The 14,792-nt window shown below is 40.8% G+C and overlaps 1 protein-coding gene across 2 annotated transcripts in view; it reads right to left on the bottom strand.

Moving 5' to 3' along the window:
* Positions 1-12,037: 12,037 nt before the first annotated feature.
* Positions 12,038-14,792, bottom strand: part of LOC308657273 (uncharacterized protein) — a 38,661-nt gene continuing 35,906 nt past the window's right edge. The window contains exons 4-5 of one of the 2 annotated variants that reach the window (XR_014023889.1): positions 14,212-14,329; positions 12,038-13,377 (exon numbers count right to left, since the gene is read on the bottom strand). The gene's annotated coding sequence lies outside the window, so the exon portion shown is untranslated. Of the gene's footprint in view, positions 14,330-14,792 lie in introns of both variants that reach the window. The other variant, XR_014023890.1, reaches the window with a different exon arrangement.

The raw sequence follows: 14,792 nt of genomic DNA, 5'->3' as shown, positions 1-14,792 counted from the left end.
TTTCATTTACCAACCATTCAAGGAATGTGGAGCAAAAGACACTGGGGTTGTACCATCTGTTATGGCTGTCATTGTGGTTTGACATGCCTGAACCACGCAGGGAAAGAGGAGTCTTCTTTCTCATCAGCAATGTTACCTAACCAGAGAACTGAGCACCTGAAGCCCTCTCACACTCCACGTTCCTTCTCAAACTCCCACAGAAGTCACACTCTTTGTAATCAAAGGGGTCTGATTGGTTCCTCCACTTTGGAGGGATAACCACTCTGCCTTCTGGAGCTTTTCCTTGAAGGTTTTAATCAAGACCAGGTGAGTAATTGTAAAGTTCAGTGTTTCCTGTTTTAGCATTCTGCTCTCCTTATATAAAGGTCTCAGCACGGAGCTGCAAGTGGAGGACATGAATGAAGTGCTGATGGACTCATTGAAAGATGTGTTTTGGGCTCATTCCAACTGTCATGATTTGTCTAACTCTGCAGGACTTCCAATAGTCCAGCTTCCCTCTCTGAGGAACATGTGGTTTACTGTACTCTGGATGTGGCCAGTGAGTACATGGTAAAAGGCAGTGGACTGGGGCTGTAGCTCAGTGGCACAGAGCTTGTCTAGTGTGTGTGAGGCATTGGGTTCGATCCTTAGCACTGCATAAAAGACTAAACAAATAAAGGCATAAAAATAGAGAAAGAAAGCTGTCCATCTAAAAAGGAAAGAAAAATGCAGCTCCTGGTGGCTTCCCAGGTAGGCTCCCTTTCTTTAACTTCAGCCCTCTAGGTGGGTAGAGAGATCTCCTTGCAGGCAGGCCCCATGGCTACTCATTGGTTTGAGTCAAACACTAGGACCAGGTCTGAAGCCCAGACGTTGGGTGGGTCAGGTAACTTGCACTCTTCCTACTTTTAGCCACACCTGGCACTCACCTCCAAATGCAAGTTATGGAACATTGCAGGCAGGGGTGAGGAGATTGAATGTATCCAAAGAAACTCAGAGAGTTCTTCAACATGCAGATGCCTCATCATCTATCCAGAAAATTCTTTTGCAGTGGGTCCTCTTGTCTCTCCTCTACTTGTCCTGTTAAATGTCGATTCTCAATAATATTGCTTGAACATTTGTGGCTATCCAAGAAGGATGACAAAATCACTATATTTTTAGAGATGGTACTATCTTTGCTTGGCTCTAAGCTCCGGTCTGAAATTCTTATTGCCCACGTATGGCATTTTCTCTGAAGGGAAGGCTGCACCCTGTCACTTGCAACATCCATGAATGGCAAAGAATCCTGTGCCCATGGAGCACCAATAATTCTTTCCCTTGTGAGAGTTTGCATATTCCATCTAAATCTACTTTTAGTGTCTTTTCTAATCTTAACCAACATCACACAAAGTATCTGCTGAGGCAAGTTACCCATGTTTTTAGAAGGCAGCTAGGCACTTTTAACAGGATGTCTGGGGGGAAAAAAGTGCATGCTTGACCTGCCAGAGTTCAGACAGGGGATCTGGATCAATAATTTTTTTTTTTTTAAAGAGAGAGGAGAGAGAGAGAGGGAGAGAGAGAGAGAATTTTTTTTTTTTAATATTTATTTTTAGTTCTCGGCGGACACAACATCTTTGTTGGTATGTGGTGCTGAGGATCGAACCCGGGCCGCACGCACGCCAGGCGAGCGCGCTACCGCTTGAGCCACATCCCCAGCCCTGGATCAATAATTTATCAGAACAAGACTGCCTACTCACTTGGTCCCCCAAACAAGGCCAGTTTTTCCTATGTTTAAGTTCTCCTTCAGTGTTCTTCTCCAGGATATCCCAGTGTATCTAGAGAACATTTATATGCTTGTGTTTGCAGTGTGTAAAGCAGGAGTGGTGTAATATGGCTGGCCCAGTCTGGTTTTATTGGCAGAAAATAAACAAGATAGTAAGGATGAAGGACAAGAGCTAAATGCCCCTGGTAATTCTGATCATTGAGGGGTGCTGAGCTAATTAATGTGATATGTTGATTATATATCATCTTCCCTCCAGATCCAGGGAAAAATTGTACTGCTGTATTTACATACCTATTGCACACCATTTCAAGTGTGTTTTCAAAGGATGTCACTTGCTTTCTTCAAAATTCTTGTATTAAGTGCCAAAACTTATTTGTTTCTTAACTCACTAAAATAGAGTTCAAGTAAACTATAAATGCTCATGGACTTCTGGCATTAAATGAGTCAGCATTGCCCTGAAGGACTCCCCATGATACCTTCAGAAACACCTCCCTCAAATCCTTATCACTTATCAATATGGCATGCATTCTGATGTGTTCCTTCTCCCTGCATCAGGAAAATCACGCTCAGGCTTGTGAGCTGGCACCCAGTTACTCCAGCAGTATTGGAAGGGAGGGATGCCTCCTCCTCCCTCAGCATCTCAAGGACCTCCTCACCAAAGAAGACTCTGACAGTCACCTGGGGCAGGTCCTCTGAGAGCAAGTTGTTGATGGGAGCAGGCTGGCACAGCACTTTGTCTCCAAACTCAATGAAAGAGAAAAACGTGGCCACATCTGTAACAGAGATACACACAAACTGCTGATTTTTACCAATTCCATTCACCCAAACAACAATGCCATTGCCCACATAAGTTTGTATGTTTTCCTTCTGGTACTTGAAGAGTTACTCTGAATAAATCAGTCTCGGGATTTTCTGTACTCCTAGGTCCCATCCACCTTCTCATGTATCGTCTAAAGGCAGGGTTAAATTCAGACATCCTTCCACTTTATCTTTTGTAGTAGGGATCTCATAACAAGGAAGGCAGTTAGATATATATCTATACTAATGTATGCTTTATCTATACATAGTCCGTGTGTATACATATATATGTAATTAAATGTATAGATATGCACATATGCATAAATGTATTTTTTCATAGTATCAAAAGGAAAGGACCCAGAAAGTACATGAAATACCAACATTGGGCATTTACTACTAGTCTGCAGGAGGTGAGTTGGCAATTGCAAAAATATATGCACATTTGCTCAAAAGTGTACCAGAGTTCTGGTTTGAAAGCTTCAAAGGGATATTGTCATGGAAATCTCAGTCAGAATCCTAATATCCCATCTTCATTGAGTTCTAATTATAAATTTCCCTTTGTACCCTACCTTAGGGAATTTAACTTTCTGACTGAAGTTCAGGTCCCAGAAGTGGTCCACTTAAGGCTGTAGGAAGGAAAGATGCTTCTTTCTTCCTCAATAGGCACCTCAAGGACCTCCTCACCCAGCATGACCCTGAGGGCCATTGAGAGCCGCTGGCTGAAGAGTGCAAGCTGGCAGAGCATTCTGAAAGGTGGCAGGCAGAGGTAAGCAGGCAGGGGCCCTGCTCACAGGAAGCTGCTCCAAGGTGCCCAGCTCATGGGAGACTCCATTAGGCAAGTGATCTTTGTATCTGATCTCCTGGTGTCTGCATTTTATTTGTAGTTTTGAATGATGAGGACTGCCTCAGTGGGAGGACACTAGATACGTCCACTGGGTAGAGGTCATACTTTCCCAACACTGTTCCTACCTGAAGGCATGTGCCATCTAGATGGCAGGCAGCATGTACCCATCATACTTTCAGGAAGGAGAGTGTGACAGGTGCAAGTTTGTGAGTTTGAAAAGAGCCTAAGAAAGGAGACTTTTCAGTATTTGCAGGCTGATTTAATTGTGGGCCAAGGGAGATTTATCCTTTCTGTAGGTTTTCTCTTCTGAAAAGATTGTTTAAAATGCACATTGCATGATAGCTGTAGCATTCAAATGGGGAATGTTTATGAGTGTACTTTCTATAGAATAAAGTCACTCCCAGGGTTTGGTTTAGGGAGTTGAAGTGGTAGAATTGGGGGATGGGTGTAGGGTACACTGGAATACTTAAGAGGTGACATGGAGAGAATTTTTCCTGATTAAGTGATAGAAGGCATAGAGGGTCCTGTGAAGTTCCCAGATGTATGGAGTGTCATGGGACAGGGTTGTCTTTCTTCCCTGAAGAGGAATGAGTAGGTTTTTTATGAAAGTCATCTTGGGAGGTACATCACTGAACCTTGGAAGCAGCCATGTGGCAGGAGGTAGGTACAGCTGGAGCTTCCCAGTGTTCACCAGTTGTCTCCAGTTTCTGTTCATGTGGGGAGAAAAAGACATTTTTCCCTTTGCCCAGTTAAACAAATAGCATGCTGCTGCTATGGAGATCCATTTGATGGGGGCCACTTTGTTTCATGGATACCTGGCAGGCTATTTCTTTAAAGAAACGCATGAACCCTTTCTAAATTCATACTGAGAATTTCTCTGTGCCATGATAGGCCACGGTGTTTTTAACCAGTGCTACCGAGTAGATAGCACTGCCTAATATCTAAAGGCACTTTTATAAATTTGGTTGTAAGAAATAGTGAAGAGCATCATGATGAAGAAAAAATCATCACTTGAATCACTGGCCCCCAGGGAATATTCAGGGGAGGGTAATTATCAGACAAAAAGGAGCACACAACAGGCCAAAATAGCTGCAAGGGTAAAAACCATCTGCTGGTGTTACTGGGTTACTTTGCCTAAACTGGTCTGTATCACCTGTTTTCTGTTGGGCATTTCATCATCTGTCTAAGGAGTCTTGGGGACTTTTTCCCCTTAAAAAAGTCACTTGTTCCTTTGTAAGCACTAAAATGAGAATGACATGAATAACTTCTTTCTGCAGTGTTATCCCAAGATCATGGACAGTCCTGCCATAGCAAAAACAGCAGCTACACTAACAACAATATATCCAAATATTGATAGGAAGAGGCCTAGAAGGCAGAAGTTCTCTGGAATTTTCCAATGCAGGAGGCTGTATTCACTGGGTAGGAGAGTGTAAAATCCAACTTTGGTTATGCATGAGGTTGTTGACCCACTCCTGTAGTTTTCACTCTGAACACTTTTCTGTTCCCAAAGCTGCTGTCCTGCTCTTCTCTGTAACTGCCACACTGAAGCAGAGCCAACTCAGTGTCCAAATATCATGAAAATTATCTTTTAAACACACGATGCTGTCCCTGAAATCACACTCTTTGTAGGCTGCTTTTCCTTCTCCCCAGCTCCCTCAGCTCCACTGCCTCTTTCTTCTGGGAGACATGGTCTTCATCAATCATTGGCACATGGATGCTTTTCTTTCTTTCTTTCTTTTTAAAAAATATGCCTTTATTTTTATGTGGTGCTGAGGATTGAACCTGGGTCCTGCCCGTGCTAGGTGAGCGCTCCACCCCTGAGCCACAATCCCAGCCTCACATGGATGCTTTTCTAAGACCAATCTTTTAGAACAAGAGTAAGTCAACCCATAAGCCTTTTTTTTCAGTCAGCCTTTAACTTTTATACAAATTAAAATTTTAAAACTGACAGGAACCCCAGTTACAGACCTTAAAGTGCAGTGTGGATTATATGTGGGAAACACAAACTGTTCTGATTTCAGTTTTCTCTTCATCACATATGCAGAGTGATGTGCAGGACTCTGTATGTGGCACTCATGGACTCATTAAAGGGGACACTAACTGGAAGGCTTTAGATGACACTGTAAAAGGACTCCATTCTAATAACAGTGGTATGCAACCACTTTTATGCATTCATTTAGTGTACCCTGCCAGGTGCCTCAGTGCTTGGGCCTCACTGGAAACTATTAACACAGAGATGGGTAGAACATAGTCTTAGCTTTCACAGAACTGTAATTCTGGTATATAGCAAGTCAAAGAATTGATAGTGGGCTAATTGGTGAATGTAGCCAGTGCTGTATCAAAAACTGTTGGTATTCAGGTTGATCCCCCTACTGGTTGTTTCCAACAGGTCCCAGCATAATGATGGGTGGTATCTCAGACCAACACCTTCTCTCCAGTTTGGCTCATAGAAATCCAAACTCTCAAGGTCTGAAGATGACTCTGATGACATCAGTAAATACTGAGTGGGTTCTGGCCAGCTGGAGGAAGAAAGAGGCAAGTTAAGTAAGACACATCAGTTCATCCTTGAGAAAATTATCATGATTTTTTCTCTAGACCTCAGCATTCTCTATCCACTTCAAAGCAAACTAATACTGGTCATTCCCCAAAGTGAAACTCTTTTTTTAACTCAAACTTCATTTCAAATGTGGGGAAAAAATTGAAGTAATTTTCAGGTTTGCAGTCCAAATGGAGAAAGGTGGGGCTAAAAGCCTGGCTTTCTGACATTCAAGTGGATGACAGTTGATGACTCTTGTGTTCATAGAAGCAGAATAAACTAACTCCCTTGCTTTGCTCCTCAGTTTACTCTATCATGTGTATAAAATGTAAGATCTCCACATATCTAGAGAACTTGCATAAGTGTGTTAAGTCCAATGAATGCATTGCTGAGCTCCTACAGGTAAAGCATTATGCTCATTTCACTGGGGAATTCTAGGAAGGGTATCTACTCCTTACTAAAAGGAACTTAAAATATCTGCTCCAAATTCAGCCATGGTTCTCAGTAGGTGAGAACATTGATAGCACACACCAGTAGCTCAACCTGCTGAAGGGAAGATTGCCATGAAGAGCAAAGTCAGCACTGGACTTTATCTGCTGAGAACATAGTAAGAAGGGTCTGGGAAATCTCCTCCAATGAGTGTCCCACACTTGAGGGTTCACAAATACTAGGCATGGCTCCCCTCCCTGTTTCCATTCACAGATCATATTTAGATGGTAGCAAAATCAAGAGAAGCCTCACAGAGGCTTAGCCTTATCACAGTGGATAAGCCTAACAACCATGAGTTTGTGCAGTGATTCTCCAACAAGGTTAAGATCCTGCCCAGAAAGTGAAGCCAGATGAATTCAATGCATTAGGGGGGTTAACTGTACTGTTGTGAGTGAATATTTATTGCACTTAGAACTCCTAACGACTTCAGGAGAAAATATGTTTCCAAGTGATCCAAGAGGTGGCCCTATACCAAATGGCAAAGACTTCCCCCGACCTCACAGAAACCTGAGGCCCCTCCTGCTCTTAATAAGCTAGAAGAATGACTGTGACTTTAGGACCAAGAAAGGAAAGGCATCCCAGGTTAGGAGACAGAGGAGGAGGGAGAGTTTGTACAATGGTCAGGTGGTAGTAGAGAAAGAACTTGGAACTTCTGAAAGAGCACATGAGCTGGCTCAAATTAGCATTATTTCTTAGAAAAGGAGTACAGCAAAACTTTGGACTCATTGGACACTAAATATGTAGTCTATGATCTGCAGCCATTCTCTACCAAATTTATCCTGTATTTGCCTGGGCCAATAGGAACTTTTGTAATGGAAGTGAGGAATTCCTTGAGGGTCTTGTACATCAACAGATGTCTTAGTGAGAGAAAAGAGGCCACAGTAAAAATGGAGTATAACAAAATAACATTAATAAAATGCAGAAAACAATTTCAAACACTCATGGTTTACTTTTTACTGTTATAGAGTGCTCTTTGTTTTGTATTTTTAATGGATTTTGAAATAATGGCTGGATATTCAGAGAAGAACATTATAACTGTTTTAGATTGGCAGTTTTGCATTTATCATTTGAGGAAAACCCTTAAGATCCACTTTAATATTAAGGAAATAATGAGGTAACCACTTTTACTTTGAGGATTCTCAACATACATGCTTAGGAGAAATGTGAAATATGGTAAGTTTGGAGGAGGGAGCAAAGAGAAGTTGGTGATATTGACATGAGAGTACACAACTACTGAAACTGCCTGATGAGTGGTGGTCTACATCAGTGGTGACCTTCTGAAGAAACCAATTGTTCAGCCAGCATGAGGCTATTAGAAGGTAGGAACTCCCCACATTCCATGACTCTCCAACCTTCTGATTCTGTTAGACTGTTACCTAGTGCACTCAGCCCTACCTCCTCACTTCTGTCTTGAGTCCATGTTATAGACTCTTTTTTTTTTAAAGAAAGAGAGAGAGAGAATTTTTTTAATATTTATTTATTTTTTTTTTAGTTATCGGCGGACACAACATCTTTGTTGGTATGTGGTGCTGAGAATCGAACCCGGGCCGCACGCATGCCAGGCGAGCGCGCTACCACTTGAGCCACATCCCCAGCCCTGTTATAGACTCTTTCTGATGGGAATGTGGCCTTTGTAAGTTACTAGCACATGGATCTTTCTTGGGTTGTTCATGGGGGACAAGTCTAACTCAAACCTGGATTGTTATCTTGGATATGCAAATAAAAAGTGTCAATTTTTTTATTAGATTTTTTTTAGTTATACATGAGAGTAGAGCCCATTTTGATATCATATACTGAAAGGTTAATAAAATAGGTACTTGTCACTCCGTTTTTCTGTATGCTTAACAAAACACTGTTGAAATCTTGAGAACTGTTTGCTAATCTTGTTCCCAGAATGTGCTGTCCCCAACTGCCAAACTGCAGAATGCACTCCCTCACTCGGTTGCAGGCAAACCGCCCACTCCCCCTGACCCGCCAATGAACTTCCCTCCCTGCCCTCTCCAAGAAAAGTGTATAAGCTCTGCTTAAGCTGTTCTCAGGGCTCTCTCTCTTTGCTCTATTCAAGTGAGCTCTGAGCCCCAGCATGCTGGACCCCTAATAAACCCTTTGCTGTTGCATGAGACAGTCTCTTGGTGGTCTCTTCCTCCGATGCTCGCCCGACCTTTAAAATACAACCATGGAATATATCTTATTCTAATTAGGACCATACATTGAGGATGTACACAATGGTGAGATTCTCTGTGTTGTATTCCTATATGTACATAGGAAAACAACACTAAAATCTTATCTCACTTCAGAATGGCAATAATCAAGAATACACACAACAGTAAGGCTCATTCCTTTTCTTACCATTCATTTTCTTTCCTTATCTCTCCTCTTTTTCCTTCAGTCCCCTTTTTCTAATACTTGGAACTTGTATTCTTCCCCTTCTCCCTCCTTAGTGTAGGTTAGCTTCCAAATATCAGAGAAAACATTTAATCTTTGTTTTTTGGGGGATTGACTTATTTCACTTATCATGGTAGTTTCCAGATTCATCCATTTACTGGCAAATATCGTAAAGACATTCTTCTTTATGGCTGAGTATTATACCAAAACCTAGGTTGACTCCATAGCTTAGCTATTGTAAATTGTGCTGCTGAAAATATTGATGTGACTGCATCACTGTAGTGTGCTGAGGATAGCCTCTTCAACAAATGGTGCTAGAAAAACTGGAAATCCTTATGTAGTCAAATGAAATTTAACCCTTAAAACTGAACTCAAAGCATATCAAAGACCTTGGAAGTAGACCAGAAACCCTGCTTCTACTAGAAGAAAATGTAGGCCCAACACTATAACATCTAGGCTCAGGAACGGAATTCCTTAAGTACACTCCTAAAGTGCAAGAAATAAAATCAAACATCCACAGATGGGATGGCATCAACCTCAGAAGTGTTAAAATTGGTGAGCAATCATCCTGGATAAAAAGCTGTATTGCAAGACCAGAAGATGGTGAGATGGTGGAAAGCTGCATTCCATTTCAGCCTTGACTCATGAGCACAGCAGCAGGAGTACAGCTACTCAGGTTGATGAAAGAGGAATTTCACAGAATATAATATTAGACATTTAATTGGATTAGGGAATCAGAAATTTGATTACAAAAACAAAGAATAAGAATGCATAGAAGCCAGCCCACCTGCTACATGGGTACCGAAAGCAGAAAAGATTCCCCACAAAGGAAGGGAGGACACAGAGAAACACAGATTTAGTACAGAAAAACCTGAGATCAGAAAAGCTGCCTGAACTTGGTTGATCCAAAGGCTGCACTGTTTAAAATCTCTAGCAATTAGAGAAATATAAATCAATACTATACTGAGAATTCATCTCACCCCCACTCAGAATGGCAAATATTAAAAATAAAAGCAACAATAAATGATAGCAAGGATGTGAGGAAAGAGGTTCACTTAATACATTTCTAGTGGGTGCAACCACTCTGGAAAGCAGTACGGTGATTCCTCAGAAAATTTGGAATGGAAACACCATTTGACCCCATTATCCCACTCCTCACTTTAAACACAAAGGGCTTAAAATCAGCATACTACAGTGACCCAGCCAGCCACTTCAGTATTTAATAGCAGCTCAATTAACAATAGTCAAGCTATGGAACCAACCTAGGTGCCCTACAAAAGATAAATGGATGAAGAATGTGGTATACATACACAGTGGAATACTACTCAGCCATAAAGAAGAATGAAATTATATCATTTTCCAGTAAATGGATGGAACTGGAGGCTTTTATGCTATGTGAAATAAGCCAGTCTCAAAACCCAAAGGCAGAATGTGGATGCTAACTCACAAGGAGTGGAAAATTAGAGGTTCATTGGAATAGACAAAGGGGAATGAAGAGAAGGGAGGGGGGCCTGGTAATAGGAAAGACAGGAGAATGAATAGGACACATCTTTCCTATCTTCATCCATAAATACATGACAATGTAGCTCCCTGTCATGTAAAACCATAATAATGGGGGATCCTATTTTCAACAAGTTATACTTATTCTATATATGTATAATATGTCAAAATATACTCTTCTATCATGTAAAAATAAAAATGTTTTTTTAAAAAATATTCAATAAAAATACTGTATTCCTATGGCTGGGGTTGTAGCTCAGTGGCGGAGTGCTTTCCTAGCATGTGTGAGGCACTGGGTTCAATCCTCATTGCCACATAAAAATAAAAATAAATAAAATAAAGGCATTAAAAATAGCTATACACACATACACAAACTGTATTCCTAAATTTAAAAGAATTATACTTGTAATTCCCATGACTTCAAGTTGAAGTGTTACTATATTAGCTCACATAGTTGACTCCTACTATCCAATTCCTGAACTAGTTTTTTGTTTCATTTTATTTTTATTGTTGGTACCATTGCTGAACACAAATACTAGACAATAAATAGTGCTGCAGAACTGTAGTAAAAAAAACAGCATGATATTGTCACCAAAATAGACCCAAAGTCAATAGGACAGAATAAAAGACAGAGACAAAGCCACATACTTAGATTCTTCTGATACTTAACAAAGGTGCCTAAAATATATATTGGAATAAAGAGCCTTTTAAATAAATGGTGCTGGGACAACTGGATAACTATAAGTAGAAACTAAAACCCTATTTTTCACCCTGCACAAAACTCAAATCAAAATGGATCAAAGACTTAGGAATTAGACCAGAAACCTTACAACTGCTAGAAGAGAACATAGGGCCAACACTCCATCATATAATTGCTGGCACCTACTTCCTTAATAGGACACTCAAAGTGCATGAACTAAAACTAGGAATAAATAAATGAGATGCCATCAGACTCCAAAACTTCTCCCCAGTGAAGGAAAGAAATAAGAGTGTGAAGAGAGAGCCTACAGAATGAGAAAGAATCTTGGCCAGCTTCTCATCTGATAAGGGATCAATATTAATACCCAGAATATATACATAACTCAAAACACTTCATACAAAAATATCCCAAAGAACCCAATAAATAAATGAGCAATAGAACTAAACAGAAACTTCTTAACAAAAGAAACACAAATGGCCAGATATATGAGAAAAGGTTCAACCTCACTAGCCATCAGGGAAATGCAAAATGAAAACAACACTAAAATTTCATCTCACTCCAAAATGGCAATGATCAAGAATACACACAACAAAAAATGCAGGCAAGGTTGTGGGAGAAAAGGTACACTTGTACTGCAGACTAGTACAACTCCAGAAAGCAGTATCGAGATTCATCAAAAAACTAGAGATGTAAGCATCCTATGAGCATCTGCCCATTCCTAGGTATTTTGCCAAAACTTCTAAAATCAGCATACTACAGTGACAGCTACCTCAATGTTTATAGCAGCACATTTCACAATGGCTAAATTATGGAATCAACCCTAGATCCCCCTCAATAGATAAATAAATTTAAAAATTCTGACATATATATCATATATATGACATGTGTTTATTTACATACACACACACACACACACACACACACACACACACACACACACACACTGGGGTTCTACAAAGCCATAAAAGAGATTGAAATTATGGTGTTTGAGGTAAATGGATAGAAATGAGAATATCATGCTACGTGAAATAAGCCAAACACAAAACGCAAAGCTTGAATGTTTATTCTCATGCAGAAACTAGAGTAAAACAAAGGAAATGGGGAGGGCAGTGAATGTGTTCCTAGTCCCTTCATGGTCGATGGTCACTCAGCTACCTTCTTGTGGGGAGGTGGTGGGTAGAGAATCAACACACAGACTCCGGGAGCTGGTGAGAGAACTGGCTGGAGACCCACCTCAGGTCATTGTCCAGTAGCTCAGTTTATTTTTGGAATGCACACAACTGTAATAGGGTTTGAGTGGGGCATGCCTATCAATCATAAATAAGCAAGACAACATCCATAAGCCAATCATCTTCTGCCTTACATAACCACACTGTGAGGAAACTCTAAATATTGCTGTCATGGCAGAAAGCAATCTAAAAGGGTCTTTAGCCCTTACTGAGTCAGGGATTTCATGCTCTGAAGCCCCTGACTCTCAGTTTCCTGGTGGGGCAGTTTGGCAATGCTAACCACAAGTGCTGAGGATGTGGTTTCACCCCACCCTGCAGGTGCTTCTGTCAGGCCTGAAGGAAGGTGGATATTTCAGGCACTTCCGAGCTGCTAGTAGCTGCTAGCTGAGGCTGAAAGTTATTCCAACAGGGCATGATAGAATATCATCCAGATAAAGGAAAGAGCAGTATTAGAGAAGACCGAGAGACAGAGTGCAGGAATGGGTAAGGGGAGGCAATGCAGAGTGATTTTTTTTTCATTCTAAATGGACACAATATCTTTATTTTTACATGGTGCTGAGGATCAAATCCAGGGACTCAGGCATGTGAGGCAAGCACTCTCCACTGAGCTACAACCCCAGCCCCAGAATGAACTCTTAAAAAGTTGTTATGTGCACATATAAATATGCCACAGGGAACTCCATCTTTATGCTTAGGTAGGAAGAACCAATCAAATACAAATTAATAGATGAGCAAAAGGAAGTCTAGTGGAGTAGATGAAGGAGAATTGGGAGAGGTCAGGGAGGATGGGAGGGAAAAGAGAGGGAAAGGGGTGAATCATGAACTGAAGTCAAATTGCATGCATTTTGTCCAAATAAACCCACTACTATGTAATGCTGCACCCCTCCCCTGACACAGGAAATGGCAAGGCCTTCCTGAGGTGGATGGCGCAAGGCAACTGACCTCTGGGGCAGCAGAGCATGTTTCTGGGAATTGAATGATTTTTGTTTGGCTTTATTGTAATTGGAATATTACTCACCTCTCATATGACCATTGAGTCTATGGGAATCAACATTACTCTCCAGGTAAACATAACAATCCTGGAAAATAGGTCAGCTTGCAACAACTGCAATAATGTAGCCAATTCTCATAAACAGTTAAGTATTATAGCAAAACTCCCTAAGGAAAAAACAGTTAAGAAAGTTTATGAAAACCTTGTCAAAGTTAATCTAAATAAGCCTCAACTAACTACTCCTGAAAGTCCAAAGGTCCTTCCTGCTAAAGTAGGTCATAAGGAAAATAATAATAAATATAGGCCTATGTCAACAGTCATGGGGCCCTATGGGCCAGCCTACATGATTGGAGGTAGATTTTGGTATCCCCCTCGTAGACCTGGACCAGAGTCAACTCCCACCTTGCCCCCTTGGTCCTGGACAGGAAAATATGATCCCAATGTAGGGTTGATAGTAAATGTTAATAATAAATGGGTACGCTATAAAGATTTAAGTAACTGGGAACAAATCAGATATAGGGGGATCCCTTGATGCTTAAAAATTAGAGAGGAAAAGTTAATCATTAGATAACAAATAAGTAGATGGTATTGGACTCAGGTACCAGCTAGCAGGGCTGAATGGTATGATTCTTTGCCATTAGAGTGATTAAAAATAGTAGCCAAACCTTTCAAGTTAACCACTTGCTATAACTGTGGCACCAGTCCAGGTTTGAAATATGATAAATCAGCTTGAGGGTAGAGTAAATGTCTGGGTCATGGTTAAATACTATTAAGCTTAGCTAAGTGGAACAGCTCAAGGCTTAACACGAAATGAAAGTTAAAAGTGCTTACTGCTGCTTAGGATTAATGATTATTTTTGTCTGATTAGGCTTACTCAAAAATGAAACTCTACTTCCTTGAATAACAATTTTTGTGCTTCCTGCCTTGTAACCACAAAGTATTGTAATCATTCCAAAAAGAATAGTATATATGATTCAAGACATAAGATTCAGATTCAGCACATTCACTTTTGTGTCTGTGTTTTTCTGCTGTTCTCGTCAACTCCTTGTTATCCAATCAAGGAAGTCCTCCAAGACACCATGCTGAGGCTGGCCCCTGGCAATGTATGACTATAGAGTTCTAATTTTAAAGAAGAAATAAATGTAAGAAAATCATTGTAAAATCAAAAAGGGGCAAAAAAAATTTATGGAAGTTTGTCTGTAGGTGGGAGACACATACTGTCCTGGAGCCAGTTTTCCCCCCAATTTTATTTATAGTAGACAGGTTTTATGATATTTTTATATTTCACATGCTCCAATTGGCAAAGGGGGCATTGAGACATGAATAGACAAGCTGGGGTTTATAGGGCCTAAAGACCAAATCAGGTTCTTTCTTTTTAGGTAGTCTTCCTTCTACCTCACTAGGCTCTGTCTCAGTATCACAGACCTTGCCACACTCTCTAGAGTGGCTTCCCTTTCCTTCACCTAGGGGGACCTCAGTGTGTGACAAAAGGAAACCAGGGCTGTGGGACAGCGCTAGGTGGCAGGCACATTCATTCCACATGGTAGACATCCACTTCTGCCCCAGTCTCTTGCCTGCCTCT

The sequence above is a fragment of the Spermophilus citellus genome (genome assembly GCF_964194105.1).
Source record: "Spermophilus citellus genome assembly, chromosome: 9".
Taxonomy (NCBI): domain Eukaryota; kingdom Metazoa; phylum Chordata; class Mammalia; order Rodentia; family Sciuridae; genus Spermophilus; species Spermophilus citellus.
This window is presented reverse-complemented; position numbering and strand designations above follow the sequence as displayed.